The sequence below is a fragment of the Lynx rufus genome, unplaced genomic scaffold, assembly GCF_022079265.1.
Source record: "Lynx rufus isolate CCGP_SWC_20201006 ecotype Redwood Valley unplaced genomic scaffold, mLynRuf1.p SCAF_8, whole genome shotgun sequence".
NCBI classification, from domain to species: Eukaryota; Metazoa; Chordata; class Mammalia; order Carnivora; family Felidae; genus Lynx; species Lynx rufus.
This window is the reverse complement of record NW_025814896.1, coordinates 102,862,358-102,879,217: the sequence shown is the minus strand read 5'-3', so window position 1 is coordinate 102,879,217 and position 16,860 is coordinate 102,862,358. Positions and strand designations below refer to the sequence as shown.

Genomic DNA, 16,860 nt, shown 5'->3' with positions numbered 1-16,860 from the left:
TCTTATTAGGGCTGGGGTAAAGCAGGGACTCAGGTCCAGGGGAGAAAAGAAAACCTCACCGTTGGGGGGTAGGGCAGTAGCAGTGGGGTGAGAGGGAAGTGGACACAGTTGGAATATATCTTGGAAGGTGGAGTTACCAGGAGTTGGTAATAGACCATAGAGGAACGGCAGACCGGGGGTGCCAATTCCTAACGGGGAAGATTGGGAAGAAGAAGCTTTGGGTGACAGGGAGGCAAGAGTTTGGTTTTGGCCAAACCATTTGAGATGCCAAATATCAATGTCAGATTGGCAGTTAAATAAACAAGCCTGGAGTCTATGGGAGAGGTGAGGGCTACGATGTAAACATGGGCATCATTGGCTAAGAGATTTGAAGCCATGGGACTGGATGAGATGCTTTAAGCTTGCTGGTGCCCGGACACCAGCTTAGGCAGTAAGACCATGACAAAATCCTGCCACCTGGTAGGGGCTGAAGAGGACAGGGTGGGGTCTGGCTTGCAGGCGGAGTCTTTCATACCCACAAGGTAGGTGTGGCTGAGTCAGGTGGGCATTGGCACTGCTCCCTCTTCTTTCTCATTTCTCCCTCTGTAGCTCCACTCAAATCTTTTCTAGAAGCCCCCATTGTCTTCATACCCTGCCAGCTGGCCACACCAGTCTCGCTGCAGGGCCCAGGGCAGACATCTAATGGTCCCCATTTACACGTCTTATTGGTTGTCATGCCCTGGGTTTTGCCCTCGGGCTCATACAGTTGACTGTGTAAAAAACCCACATTGATATTGCAATGCAGCCTCTTCAGTCCATCTGAGGCCTTTCGTCTCAAGAACCGCAGGAATTTTGAACAGTCATTCAGTTTCATTTCGAAGATGGGAAATTGAGGTCCAGGGAGAAGAAGTGGCTTGGCTGGGGTTACAAAACAAATCAGCAGAAACTGTGAGCTCCGGGAGGCTGGGGACCACTAGTGCTGTATCTTGATCATTATAGAAAAATAGGGAGTTCCAATAGTAAAAGGGGCCTTCTAAAATTAAATGATGCAGCCTTTTAAGAAAATGTTTCATTTAGAAACAATTACAGATTGGCAGGAAGTAAAGGAGTATACAGGGAGGTTCTGAGCACATTTCAGCCAGTTTCTCCCACTATTAATATCTTGTACTTTTTTTTTTAATGTTTATTTATTTTTGAGAGAGAGACAAAGACAGAGATAGAGACAGAGAGTGCATGCAAGCAGGGGAGGAGCAGAGAAAGAGGGAGGCACAGAATCAGAAGTAGGCTCCAGGCTCTGAGCTGTCAGCACAGAGCCCAACGCGGGGCTCAAACTCACAAACTGTGAGATCATGACATGAGCCAAAGTCGGACACCTAACCGACTGAGCCACCCAGGCGCCCCATCACATCTTGCACTCTTACAGTATAATGGCAAAACCGGGAAACTGCCCTTGGTACAATCCACAGAGTTTGTTCAGATTTCACTAGTAACACATGCACACTCATTTGTGTGTGTCTGCAGCTGTATGCAGTGCTACATGTGTAGCTCCATGTAAGCACCACAATCAAGATAAGGACTATACCATCTCACATCTCCCTCTTTATAGACACACTCACCTTGTTCCCCTCATCCCTAAGCCCTGGCTTCTACCAATCAATCTGTTCTCCATCTCTGTACTTTTGTTATTTAATGGATGTTACATAAATGGAACCATGAAGTAAGTATCCTGTTGAAATTGGCTTTTCTTTACTCAGAATAATTTCCTTGAGGTTCATTCAAGTTGTTGGGTATATCAAGCGTTCTTACCCTTTCACTGCTGAGTATCTTCCAAGGTATGGGTGTGCCACAGTTTGTTCAACCAGTCACCTCTTGAAGGACATTTGGATAGTTTCCAGTTTGGGGCCATTATGAATAAAGCAACCATAAATCATTAGTGCATAGGTTTTTGTGTGAACTTAAATCTTTATTTCTCTGGGGTGTATGCCCAAGAGTACAATTGCTGGGTCATATGGTAGGTGTTCATTTTTAGTTTTAAAAGGAGCTGCTGAACAATTTTCCAGAGTGGCTGTGCCGTTTTGTATTTCTATCACAATATATACGTGGTCTAGTTTCTCCACATCTTTGCTAGCATTTGGTGTTCTCATTGTGTTTTCATTCTAGCCGGTGTGACAAGTATGGAGTGATGTCTCAGAGGGGTTTCAATTCATATTTTTCTAATGGCTAATGATGTCGAATATATTTTCGTGTGTTAACTTGTCATCTGCATGTTATTTTTGGTGAAATGTCTGTTCATGTCTTTTGCCCATTTTTTTCTTTCTTTCAAGTTTATATATTTATTTTAAGAGAGAGAGAGAGCACGCGTGTGCATGCATGTGAATGGGGGAAGGGCAGAGAGAGAGACTCCCAAGCAGGCTCCGTGCTGTCAGCATGGAGCCCAAAGCAGGGCTTGAACCCACAAACTGCAAGATCATGATCTGAGCCGAAATCAGGAGTTGGAAGCTTAACCAACTGAGCCACCAGGCACCCCTATTGCCCAATTTCTAATTGTATGGTTTATGTTTTAAATGGTGATCTTTGAGAGTTTTTTGGTATATTCCAGATACTAGTTCTTTGTCAGATATGTGATTTGCAAATATTTTTCCCAGGCTGTAATTTGTTTTTTCACCCTTTTAACAGGATCATTTGCAGAGAAAATATTTTAATTTTGATGAGTTCCAAATTATCAGTTTTTCCCTTTATGGATCATGTTCTTGGTGTCAAGTCTAAGAATTCTTTGTGTAGTCCTAGGTACCAAAGATGTTCTCCATTTTTTTTCTAGAAGTTTTATAGTTTTGTATTTTCTCTTTAAGTCCATGATCCATTTTGAGTTAATTTAAAAAAATTTTAATGTTTATTTATTTTGGGGACAGAGAGAGGCAGAGCATGAGCAGGGGAGGGGCAGAGAGAGAGGGAGACACAGAATCTGAAGCAGGCTCCAGGCTCTGAGCTGTCAGCATAGAGCCCGATGTGGGGCTTGAACTTGAGAAACTCAAGATCATGACCTGAGCCAAAGTTGGACACTTCGGCAACGGAGTCACCCAGGCGCCGTGTTAATTTTTATATATGGTTGAGGTTTAGATTGAGGTTGAGGTTGAGGTTAATTTTTTGCCTATGGATGTCTAGTTGTCCAGCATTGTTTATTGAAAAGGGTATATTTTCTCCACTGAATTACTTTTGCTACTTTGTCAAAAATTAATTGCACGTACTTGTGTGGGTCCATTTCTGAGTTCTCTATTCTGTTCCATTTATCTATGTGTCTGTTCCTCTACCAATACCACATTGTCTTAATCACTGTGGCATTATAATGGCTTTAACATTGGGAAGAATATTTCCTCCTATTTCTACCATTAATCGTGATTTAAAAAAAAAAATTCCTTGGAATGTGTGTTTTGTTTTTGGTCAGGGGAGGTTTGGGGGATGCCATTCTTATGTTCACAAACTATTTTTTTTTTCTACAAATTATTTTCATCCCTGAACTAGAAAATATGATTGGAACAAAGCTTATAGAACTGTGTGTGTGAAATAGAAGAAAATTGGCCAAAGGTGACACCTTTACCTGGAGGAAGTTGCATGGACTTTATGTCCACTCTCTTGGCTTCTTGGAGGCCTCCTTCATGCCTATCAAATATCAGAGGATCTTCTGGATAGTCGAAGTTATAGTAATCCTGATCTGGGTGTAAATGGAGTGAGTTTAACCTTACTACAATAGCTTAAACAAAAAGAGAGGACTTCAGGATCCATGAGCTTTCCAAACAAGGGCTGTCGTATTTGTTCCAAGAATGTATAACCCCAAATATAGTACCTGGTGGGCATGACAGGTGATATAATTGAAAGACGTGGGTTGGGATAAGAAAGAAACCCAAGCACCATCTGAAGGGGGAAATTACCACTCTGCTCCAGCCGTCTGTGGAAACACAGCCTTAGTATTACCAGATTTTTAAAAAATAGCCAAAACTCTAGATTTTTAAAAATGTGAGCTCTCTTTGTTTTTAATGTGGGAACTAATCAGTATTTTGAAATAACACTGGGTGGGCCAGATGAACTTGTCTGTGACTCTAATCTTTCCCAAGGGTGGCCAATTTGCAACCTTTGCTACTTATCTGGGTCAGCCGACAATGTTTTGTTTGTATTGCCAGCCATGAAGGTAATGTGTGATTGTTCAAGCAATTATGTGCTCAGTGTCTAGTCTGTTTCCAAAGAGTCCGAGGGTGCATAAAAACAGTTTATTTGCCCATGCAGATCTTGCAATCTTGTTTACACTGTTCATTTACTTTGCAAATCTTTCATGTTTTTTTTTAAGCAGCCAGAGCTGAGGAAAGCTTTAGCACATTCTCTTTCTAATGATCAGTCTATCAGCCTCTGTGGAATTTGATGGTCTTCTATTGACTGAGAGCCAATGGGTGTGATTCCTTTTCTAGGTGTGGTGGAGAGCCAGGGATGGAGGCTGACAGGGTGTGTGTGTGTGCACGCGTGTGCACGTGTGCATGCGTGTGCACATGCAATGTTGGGGAAAGGGGGCTGCAGAGGGCAATACTTAGGTGTAAAAAGCTTAGTCTGAGGCAGCATCAGGAGGCCCATGAGGTCAAAACTATTCTTATAACAATTTAAGGCATTATTACCCTTTCTCCCTCTGATTTTTTTTTTTTAAATTTTTTTTCAACGTTTATTTATTTCTGGGACAGAGAGAGACAGAGCATGAACGGGGGAGGGGCAGAGAGAGAGGGAGACACAGAATCGGAAACAGGCTCCAGGCTCTGAGCCATCAGCCCAGAGCCCGACGCGGGGCTCGAACTCACGGACCGCGAGATCGTGACCTGGCTGAAGTCGGACGCTTAACCGACTGCGCCACCCAGGCGCCCCTCTCCCTCTGATTTTTAAATGTGCGTCCAGGGGAGTGTTCCAGAGGCTCTATCTATGACATATGATGATGTCATTGCTCTGATGGCTAATGAAAGATGTATATGTATGTTTTTGTGTTTTGAATTCTGTTTTAAAACAAACTTCTTTGTGATTTTAATAATATGTGAGAGTAAAACGAGGTCTTGAGATCAAAGAGTTTAAGGACTGCAGTGGTTGTCAACACTGGCTCTGTATTAGAGTCATCTGGGGAGCTTTAAATTAGTACTTTAAACTGGTAAGACCAGCTAGTACACGTGATCTTAGTCAAAGGGCCGAGAAGTGATTAAATTCGAGCTTTAAATTAGCTTTAAATTAGTACTTTAATTAGGTTGCCTGAACCTCATCCTAAACCAATCAGTCCAGAATCTCTGTAGATGGGAAGTCATCATTATTGCCATCCCCACCCCCACCCCCATCCCCATCATCATCATCATCATCATCATTATTATTACCATTACCATCCCCATCATCATCATCATCATCATCATCACTATTTCCACCGCCACCATCATCATCATTAGTATTTCCATCACCATCGTCATCATCGTTGTCATCGTTATCATCATCATCTTCAGCATCATCGTCATCATCATCATCATCAGTATCACCGTCACGCCACCTGTGACCTGCCCGCCACTGCTCAGGCCCTATGCTATGTGCTGTACCTCTGATCATTACAGTTGCCCAGAGAGGCCAACATGATCTTACTTTACAACAGGAGAAGTTTGGGTTGGAAAAGCTGAGGTGAATAAGGTCACAGAGCTGGTGCAGAAGCCAGAATTCGAAGCCAGTTCTCTCTGCTTTGTCAGTGTTCCCTGTCTTTGCACTACTGAAACTTGTTGAATTATGCTTTTATTCCTCCAACTCCACAGTGTATTTTGATAGATTTTTATGAACAAAACTGACTATGAAGCAATAATTAGCTTATGTTTTAAACCATGTGTTAAAACCATGCAATGGTCAGTCATGACTTCTGCTTAGTACAAGATCATCAGACCACACCGCACAGAGCTGACAGAATTCCACCTAAAAGGAGAGAGACCTGACCTCTGGGTGAACTTGGAAGGCCTTCGTGTGGTTAAATATGTATTTTTTCCTGACATTTTGAAATACTCTTCTCAGTATCATGACACCCCCACCTCACAGCTCTTACCTCGATGGACCTCAAGCTGAGCACAATTCATGAGCAGATGAAGGAAGGAATAGGACACCTTACACTTTTTGCTGAATTCTGAGCAGAATGCCCTGGGTGTGCCCAAAGCCTTATCTTGCAAGTAGATCTTCACGAACAATTTATTTTAGTTTTTGTCAGGGAACTGGCTTTATGGGTGCCAGAGGGCAGATCAGGGGGAGGAAGAAAAGTAGGTGCCATGAGCTCTTTGTTTCTGGGGCAGCGATCCTTTTCCTCTATGTGGAAGGAGAGCATGGTGATTAAAGGCACACAGATGAGGTATCTGTAAGACATGCTAACCTGCCAGATACAGAGATGTAGCGATTCTCACGGAGTCCTCATTGCTCTGTCTTTGCACTGCTTGTGCTTATTCTAATGTTAATAACAAACATTATGATCCTCCAGAGAGCTATGACCTGCCCTCTTGGGCTAGTTAAACCCTGGATCCTCTTTAGATCTCAGTTCAAGAGTCACTGCTCAGAGAAGCCTCTCTCTCCCCTGGCCCCAAATCCCTATGATAAGCTGGGCTCTTCTATCTCACAGCACTTGTCCTAGGAGTTGTTTTTCATTTGCCTGGGTGGAACTTTGATTGACATTTGTATCTCCCACTAGACTACAATTCCTTCAAGGGTAGGGATGGTGTCTGCTTTTGCTCACCATCTTTATTTCTAGCTTTTAGCACCATGCCTCATGCAAATAAGTTTTTGAAAATGAAATGAATGAATGTGTGAATGAATGAGTTTAGCAGTACTGAAAATGCAACTACAGTTTGTCATTGTTGTTTGGTTTTGTTTTTAAAGTATTGGATTTCTCTCTGATACTGTTGTTCTCAGAGTCATGTCACATTTTTTTTTCTTTATTGTAGTAGGATGCTGATAATGGTCTGTATTTGAGGCTAGACCAAACACTGTTCATGCAGATTGCTAGGTCCCAATTACCCCCAAATAGCTCTCAGCTCTGTCATACACCTTATCACACTTAAAAAAAAATTTTTTTTAACATTTATTTATTTTTGAGAGACAGAGAGAGACAGAGCATGAGCAGGGGAGGGGCAGAGAGAGAGAGGGAGACACAGAATCCAAAGCAGGCTCCAGGCTCCAAGCTGTCAGCACAGAGCCTGATGCAGGTCTCAAACCCACAAACCGCGAGTTCGTGACCTGAGCCGAAGTCGGACACTCAACCAACTGAGCCACCCAGGCACCCCACTTTATCACACTTTTAAATAAAACATATTTTGTTTTGCAAAATATGACCTGAACCACCTGCACCAGGATCACTTGGGGAGCTTTGTAAGAAAATCTATTTCTGGGCTTACCCCTGGGCCTGCTAAATCAGAAGCTCAGGGTGTAAGGAGGTGAGAATTTGCATTTATTGTTATTATCTTTAAAAAAATGGATATGTGCCACATGATTCCAAACCCCAAAGTATAAAAAGTCATATGGATTTTAGCAAAAGATTAAATGTTTAAAAAAATTAATATACATTTTATTTTAGCATAGTTTTAGGTTTATAGAAAAGTTTTGAAGATAGTACAGAGAATACTCATTTATCCCACACTCAATTTCCTCTGTTGTTAACATTTTACATTATTAGGGGTAATTTGTCATGATGAATGAACAAATAATATTGATACATTTTTATTAACTAAAATACATACTTTATTCAGATTTTATTAGTTTTTATCTAAAGTCCTTTTACCATTCTAGGATCCCATCCACATTATAATTAGTCATCCTATCTTCTTAGGTCCCTCTTGACTGTAACAGTTTCTCAGACCTTTGTGTTTTAATGACTTTGACAGTTTGAGGTATTTTGTAGATTTTCCTTCAATTGGGGTTTGCCTCATATTTTTCTTATGATTAAACTGGAGTTACCGGCTTTTGAGAGGAAGACCATAGAGGTAAAGTACCAGTCTTATGACATCATATCAAAACTACATGTTATCAACATGACTTATCAGTGTTGACCTTAGTCTTGATCAGCTGACTGAGGAAGAGTCTCTCCGATTCCTCCGCTGTTATATTACGACCCCCACCCCCTTAACACTGTATTCCTTGGAAGGGAGTCAATATAGGTCAGTGCACACCCGAGATGTGGGGAGTTATGTTCCACCTCTTCTTTTTTTTTTAACGTTTATTTTTTTGAGAGACAGACAGAGAATGAGCGGGGGACGAACCTATGAGACATGACATGACCTGAGCTGAAGTCAGACGCTTAACTGACTGAGCCACCCAGGTGCCCCTAATGTTCCACCTCTTTAAGGGAGAAAGTATATACATAAATTATTTGGGTTTCCTCTGCAGAGAGATTTGTCTGCTTTCCCCATTTATTTATTTATTCAATCATTTATTTGCATCAGTATGGACTCACGGATATTTATTTTATACTTTCAGTTCTAATCCAATGCTATGTTTTTTATTTTATTGCTCAAATTGTTCCAGCTTTGGCCACTGGAAACCCTTCAGCTGGCTCCGGTGTCCCTTTGACATCCCCAATTATTGCCTCTCCCTGTGCCCCCTTTCCTTTCTGGAACTCCAAGTGGCACTCTAGGCTCATCTTGCACATTTCCCGATCCAGCCCTACAATTTCAGACATTTTCCCAAGGAGCCTTAATTCTTTTTGTTAGAGAATTGTATTAAAAACTATCAACGGGGCACTAGCTATGCTTACTGTCCTGGGGAATCATTGCTTCTAGGCTCTCTCAGCTGACCGAGCAAGGAAGCATACATGTGTCTACCAACTCAGGCCTATATACATATTTATAAATATTTCTATTTGTAGCCATCTATACTATATTAAGCTAACCCTGAGTTCATACTGATGTCCCTAACTCTAAGCCATCACCACATGGATCACATTAGCCTTTTCCCCATGCTTGTCTGTAAGTTCTCACTGTAATAGTGAGAAACCTGTCTGCTACCATCCACCATTCACTTGCTTAACTGTCCGATTCCAGAACCCATGTATACTGGTTTCAAAGCTGTTCACTTGTGCTCCATACTCCATGGGCTACAACTTTACCATCTGTGTGCAGGGCTTATGTACAGTGTCTTTGCCTTTCGTCTTACACACGTCGCTCATTTCCAGAGTTGCTTTGGGTCAGCACCTTTCTCAACCACTCCCTTCAGTGATGTTATTTCATACCTTCCTAATACACTTAGATTCTTTTTGCTACAGTGTGCATTCCAGCCTGGGATTTAAAAAATAAAGGGAAGTAAATAAAATAAATTCAATTAATTTAAATACTTTTGTACTTAAATTTTATATTTGATAAATTTAATTTTATATTTATTTAATTTTATATTTTAACCCACGCCCCCCAAATATAAAAAGACCTACAGTTTTGAAATCATCGTCACTCAGTGAAATTTTCGAGCACACATTTTTTTAATGGTTGCTTTTTTAAAAAGTTGTATATATTTGGTACTTTCATACTGTTGTATAATTAGAAATTCTAACAGTTTCTCACCATCTACCTGCTGTGTGTGTGGGCCCCTCTTAGGAGACAAGGGCCACAGGCTCCCTGAAGTTTCCAAAAGCTCATATATGAGTGAGTTTGGAATGTAAGATGCATTTTCTGATAGGAAAAAAAAAATGTAGTAAGTGATGATTGGCTTCCCAGTCTCATCCACAAAATCCCACTCAGTTCCTTTTTAATTTATTCCCAGCTGCAATAGTGACATTTTACTAATCTCCGACCCCATGGAGAAGACTTCTTCCCTGGGGAAAAAAAATCCAGATTCCACGTGAGTTTTTTAAGATTGCCTTTTGACAGGGACTGGATGTTCCTTGAGGCAAATGGTAGGACAGCGGGACCTGCAGAAGTATCTTGATACGGGCGGAGAACCCACAGGAGCTTCCCAGTGGTAATGATGAACTTGGCAATTCGGGAATGAAGGAGAATTAAGGGTATATTCTGCTAAACGAAAACAGAGGGTGTTCACTGCTGTAAGGCCTTCCAGAAAGGAAGCTGGAGCTAAGCGCTATCAGTACAACTTTCAGACATGACGAAAATGTTCTCTGTGTTTGTTGTGCAGTAGCCATTAGCCACTTGTGGCTACTGAGCACTTGGAATGTGCCTCTAATGAGGCCAAGGAACTGAATTTTAAATTTTATTCAGTTTTACTTACTTTACATTTAAATAGCCACATGTGCCTGGTGGCTACCATATTAGACAATGCAATTCTTTTTTTTATTTTTTAAAAATTTTTTTTTTTTCAACGTTTATTTATTTTTGGGACAGAGAGAGACAGAGCATGAACGGGGGAGGGGCAGAGAGAGAGGGAGACACAGAATCGGAAACAGGCTCCAGGCTCTGAGCCATCAGCCCAGAGCCCGACGCGGGGCTCGAACTCCCGGACCGCAAGATCGTGACCTGGCTGAAGTCGGACGCTTAACCAACTGCGCCACCCAGGCGCCCCTAGACAATGCAATTCTAAAGTATGTACTTCAGGTATAAAGAAAATGATCCCAGATGGAAGATATAGATATAAGAAGAAATGAAGAACCAAGAAGATTACTAAATATGTGGGAAAAAAGGAAATTAACTCTCATGCTATGAAATAATAATAATAATGATGATGATGATGATGATAAAATACGTAGTTTTGAAAGTATATGGAATTAAAACATGTGACAGTAGAAGCATAGAAATTGGACAAAGTTGGGGCACCTGGGTGGTTCAGTTGGTTTAGCATCCGACTCTTGATTTCTGCTCAGGTCATGATCTCACAGTTCATGAGTTCGAGCCCTATGTCAGGCTCTGTGCTGACAGCATGGAGCCTGCTTGTGAGTCTCTCTCTCTCCCCCTGTCTCACTCTGCCCTTCCCCTACTCACGTGCTGTGTCTGTCTCTCTCAATATAAATAAATAAACTTAAAAATTTTTTAATTGGGCAAAGTTGAGGTAGATAGAGGTGTTCTGTCATCCTTGAATTGTCTGAGAGGAGAATAAAGTTCTTCATTAGCATGAATCTTAAGGATACATGGGGTACTTCTAGGATAAGCACCAAAAGAGTTGAAAATAAATATAGAGGTATATACATTTCAGACTAGTAGGGAGAGAAATGGAATGATAAAAAATATTCAAACCAAAAGAAAGCAAGAAGGGGGAGGAGAAACAGAATAGGAGTAATGAAAAAAAACACCATAACAGCGGTAGGTTTTTAAACCCAGATGCTCTATTTGATTGATTTTAAGACCACAAGGAGTGCCTGGGCATTTCAGTCACTTGAGCATCTACTTCGGCTCACGAGTTCTCAAATCTTGTGATTCACAAGTTCAAGCCCCACGTCAGGCTCTGTGCTGACAGCTCAGAGCCTGGAGCCTGCTTCAGATTCTGTGTCTCCCTCTGTCTCTGTCCCTCCCCCACTTGTGCGCTGTCTCTCTCTCTCCCTCAAAAATAAATAAGCATTAGGGGGGCCTGGGTGGCTCAGTCGGTTAAGTGTCCGGCTTTTGCTCAGGTCATGATCTCATGACCTGGTGAGTTTGAGCCCCGCATCAGGCTCTATGCTGACATCTCAGAGCCTGGAGCCTGCTTCGAATTCTGTGTCTCCCTCTCTCTCTGCCCTCTTCTGCTCATGCTCTGTCTCTCTCAAAAATAAATATTAAGGGGCGCCTGGGTGGCGCAGTCGGTTACGCGTCCGACTTCAGCCAGGTCATGATCTCGCGGTCCGTGAGTTCGAGCCCCGCGTCGGGCTCTGGGCTGATGGCTCAGAGCCTGGAGCCTGTTTCCGATTCTGTGTCTCCCTCTCTCTCTGCCCCTCCCCCGTTCATGCTCTGTCTCTCTCTGTCCCAAAAATAAATAAACGTTGAAAAAAAAATTAAAAAAAAAAATAAATAAATATTAAAAAAAATTTTAATAAATAAATAAACATTAAAAAAAGACACATTTACTTATATTTTTATATTTCTGAAATTGGGAAACACATGACAGGCTATGGCATCATATGAATCCTGTCAGGGTGTGCTAACGTGTCAGAGATTTTTTTTCTTGGTCCTCAGTTGAGTTTTGTGGATTATTGTTATTACATGTGTTGAGTTTAATTTCTGCTGAAAATGTTTCAAAAACATGCCCTCTGACTTGGCATGGAAACTGAGTAGTGGGTAAACAGGTAATTTTAATGAAGCTTTTTTTTTTTTTGCCAAATACCAACAACTTTCAGAGACCCAAAAAAGAGGCTACCCACAAGTAGATGAAGCTCTTTATACTTTGTTTCTGAGATATGTGCAATGTAAAACAAGAGAAATTGCCAAATTCCTTGGAATTGATGAAAGAAAATTTGCCGCATGGAGAAGCTGGTATGATTGATCTGTGCATTTGATAGGGCTGTTGTTGAGATCTTATGTCATGGTTTAATTGGTGGCATTTCTCTTTCTTATTGATGTATACAACTTTGGTGTATCTTATAATCCATGATGTTTTAGAGTTGATGTAAGTGGTTTCTATGATAATGTTGATTACGCAAAGCAAAAAGAACTGAATTATATCCTGTTTGCTTTAGATACATCTAAAGCATAAGGGTGGAGGACATTGAAAAGAAAAGGATGAGAAAAGATGTACCACACAAATACTAATTAAAAGTCTTCTGTATCTGACAAAGTAGACTTTAAGACAATAAGCATTCGTAGAGATAAAGAGGATTTCTCTTTAGAGATAAAAGTCTCAGATCACCAGAGAGATATAAAAATTATAAATTTATATGCACCTAATTAACATGGCTTCAAAATGCCGAAATCAAGATCAAAATAAATCTATAAATCTACAGCATAGTAGGAGATCTTAATATCCCCCTTACATAATTGATAGAATAAAAGATAACAGTGAGGATAGAGAGGATCTGCTCAAAAGAATTAATACATCTGACTTCATGGTCATGTATAAAATACCGTACATAACAACTACAGAATACATGTCAAACATTTACATGCAGACGTTGGTGGAAAAAATGTAAGGTTGAAAGGAGCAGACTGGGGGGCGGGTGGGTGGCTGAGTTGTTAAGCGTCCGACTCCTGATTTTGGCTGAGCTCATGATCTCGAGGTTTGTGGGACTGAGTCCCGCATCGGGCCCTGCACTGACAGTGGGAAGCCTGCTTGGGATTCTCTCTCTACCCCTCCCTATCTCTCTCTCACTCTCAAAATAAATAAACATTTTTTTTTTTAAAGAAAGGGAGCAGACTGGCAGTCAGGAGATTTTAGCTAATAGCAACACTAATAATGGGGATTGCAGCCATCCCTTTACTGACTTCCAAAAACTTCTCTATGGCAAACATGAACTTACATAATTTTCTCTGCTTTTTTACTCTGTTTTCTCTTCTGGATTCACTCCTACTCACTACTTAACACTATGGACTCTTGAAAGTTGCCAGTCTCCTGAACCTCGTGCCAATGATGAGGCCTTGCTTCTGGGCCTCTCAGATGCTGGTTGGATGGTCTGCTGGATATGTGGCCACCACCTGACCTGGATTCCTTATTGCTGTGCCCTCCCGTCTGTTGGGACCTGGTGCTACCTGTGTGGGAGCCACTTCCCACCTTCCCCCACTAAATGCTCACAGAGCATTCCCACGCTCCCTTGGCCACTATGTTCTGGACTGCAGGCTGCATGTCTCCTGTGGGCGTCTGCATCTGTCTCTGTTCCTCAAGCACTGTCCAGTTCCTCAGGCCTGGCTAGGTCTACGGCAGGGAATTCACCTTGCTGCCTCTCCTGCTGTTCGTGCCTGGACAAATCATGAGAAGTGCCAGCATCCTATGGTGATGCAGGATGCAGGAATCAAACCGATTTCCGTAACATTCTAATTCTTTGACTGTTGGATGACAGAATTTATACTCAGTTGGGTTTCCCATTTTTTAACTTCATATTTTCCTTCACAATCTCATCCCAAAGGCTTATCAAGAAATTCTCTGAAGATCTCTGTATATTAGGCATTTAATAGACAATTTAGAGATTTCTATTCCAGCTATCAAGGGAATCACATTTTTCAGATCTTTAGACCAATAATGAAATACCCTGCAGCAATTAAAAATAACGTAGAAAAGTACTGATGAGATGAAATACTATTTGAGATATCATCTTGACTAGGAAAGGCAGGATGCATTGTAAAGAGGGAAGGAAAATAATTTGTCAGACACATTCCTGTCATTGCGTGTTATGTAGATGTGTGCATGGAAGAAGGTTTGAAGATAAGACCCTAGTCTGTGCCCACATTTAAAAGACAGAGCTGCGACGTTCTCAGAAAAGCCTAGGCTGCCTGGAACTCGGTTCGTGATCTCAGGGAAATTGCTTAACCTCGGTAGACTGCTCTGGCTTTTACAGTGGAAGCTGGGAGGACAGCCCCAGCCCCAGGATCAGCACAGGACTTGGGGACATAAGGAATGCAGAGGGCTTAGTCCAGGCCTGGATTACTGAGAGCACACAGAGGACCGTGGTGGCTGTTACTGTTGCCCCTGTGCTATTGTGCTGTTGCTGGTGACCCAGTGGTTATGACCTTGCTTGGTCATGTGGATTTTCCTCTGAGTGCACCAGCTGTTTTTAGCATTGTAAAACACAACCATATTTATTAACTGACAAGAGCAAATGCAATGCAATGCAATGCAATGCCAAAATAATAATAATAATAATAATAATAATAATAATAATAATAAGGTAAGTAAATAGCCAACAGGCTGTAGGAAGAAGCCAGTTCTTGGTGGGCTTGATCAAGGAAGGTCCGCTGGGGATGTGTTGCATGTCCCCATTGAAGAAGAGTGAACAGAGAAGATGTGGATGGGGGTGTCAGTGATGTCCTGGAGTGCTCTTTAAGGAGAGGTGAAAGGACAGTGTTTTTCTCTGGGACGTGGGGCCCCACCTGGCTGAACTCTGGGACTAGGGTAAAGAACCACCATGAGGACAAGGACTTGCCCACACCTCCCAGGCTCGGTGTCCGGCCTGGACACTGCGTCTCCCCTTTCCTTTCGTTCGTGTCTCTTTCCTACACCTTCGCTGTTGCACTGGACCGGCAGCCACAGAGCCTGTCTCAAGTGCCTTGAAACGTGTTGAATGGATGTGGCACAGTCCTTGGCAGAGTGACACTACTCCACAGGAATTTGTTTATTCCTTTGGGGTGGAAAATGTCAGGCAATGAGTAATGACTGATACCTAAGATGCTGCTTATTATTGGATAAAGGAATGCGCTGCTACATTTGCATACACACTCCCAAACCGATTCTTCAAAACGAGGACCAGACCTGGCCCCTCCACATCAGAGATCCTGAAGGGAGAAGACAAGCAGAGCTCCAGGAGCCACAGAGCGTGGGGACCCTTGCCGCAGGTAGGTGGTACTGATGTGGGTTCAAGAGACCAGTTGACATAGATGGGGAAGCAGAACAGCATCTGGACCTGCCTTGCTTTTTTTTCCATTAGAAGCATGCCTTTCTGTGGATTTCTTGACTTTCTAAGTGATATCTCTGACACCTGCCCAGACCACCTTGCTCTCAGCCCCATGAGCAGCCTGAATGTCTTCCAGGGGGGCTTCTGCCGATAAGCGGGGCATTGCTGGAGGGCCAGGCAGACGCTGAGCTTAGGAAACTTGCCAGCCCTGCTAATGCTAGCTCTCTCTGCTTTCAGCTGCTAGAGAAGAAGAATCTAGAAAGTACTGGTCTTCAGAAAAGAGGTTTGGGGACCCTAAATATTTTGAGTGTTCGTAGGTGAAAAGACATGGATCTCAGATGGCTGAATGCACTGCTTCTCTAGGGAGCTCTGGGGAAACCACCTGCATTTATTTGGATACAGGTGGAAAATTCCAGAAGTGACTCACAGGGATCTCCCAAGTACTTCAGCCTGTGGGCATCATTCTGTCCCCCACCAGGACCACCACTGTCTTTGTGTATTTTAGTACCTACATTTCTGCCAGACATTTCTTTGTCTAATGTCATGTGACAGCCAAATTCTCTGACTTCTCCAGTGCCACCAATTCCCTGTGTCCCTTGATCTAGCCCCAAACTGCAAAGAGATTTGTGCTTTGTAGATGTGGGGAATGCAGCCAAATAGCAAATAACTTAAACTCAAGTGGTGACTCCCCATGCCCTTAAAGATCTGTCGGGTGTCCCCACCCCCTAGAGCCACCCAGTGGCCATCCTTCACTGTGGCCATCCTATCATTCACTGTCCTTGCTGCCAAGCCCTGGAGCCTTTCCTTGCCATTTTTTATTTTTGCAAAACCATGTAGCCCCCTTTGTCCCGCTCCTAAGCCCTTCTCAAGGGATTGGGTTTCCACACGAACTGCCCATCTCTGCAAACTAAAAGTGGTGTGACCCTTGAGAATTTACTACCTTTGGGTTTTTCATCTATATAATGGAGATAACAATTATTGCCTCACTTCCTTCTCTGAACTAATGTTGGGGAAAGTTCTTTGTGAAGTGAGTGAAATGTGACTTGCAGAATTGAGGGGTGTTTAGAAATCTCTCTCCTCCAAGTCCTCCCAGTGAAGAGCTCCTGTGTCATCTCTTCCCCAAGACATTAGGAGCTGAGCCTCCTGGGACCTTTGGAGGCTCAGTTTTCTATGACAAGAGGCTACAAAAACAAACAAACAAACAAACAAAACCTGCCTTTCTTTGCAAAGATTAGACTACAGCAGAGGATTGGCAAACTTCTTCTGTAAATGTTGGGACAGCAGCATTTTAGGCTTTGCTGACCAGATGATCTGTCTTTCAAATACTCATCTCTGCTGTTATAGCCAGAAAGCAGCCGGAGACAACATGTAAAAAAGGACATGGCTGTGTTCCAATAAAACTTTACTTA

The 16,860-nt window shown here is 42.4% G+C and overlaps 1 protein-coding gene across 1 annotated transcript in view; it reads left to right on the top strand.

Annotated features, from left to right (window-relative positions):
- Window positions 1-16,860, top strand: part of LOC124503034 (interleukin-36 gamma-like) — a 162,959-nt gene that overhangs the window by 108,719 nt on the left and 37,380 nt on the right. Inside the window, exon 3 of the mRNA XM_047067754.1 lies at window positions 15,249-15,392. The gene's annotated coding sequence lies outside the window, so the exon portion shown is untranslated. The remainder of the gene's footprint in view (window positions 1-15,248; window positions 15,393-16,860) is intronic.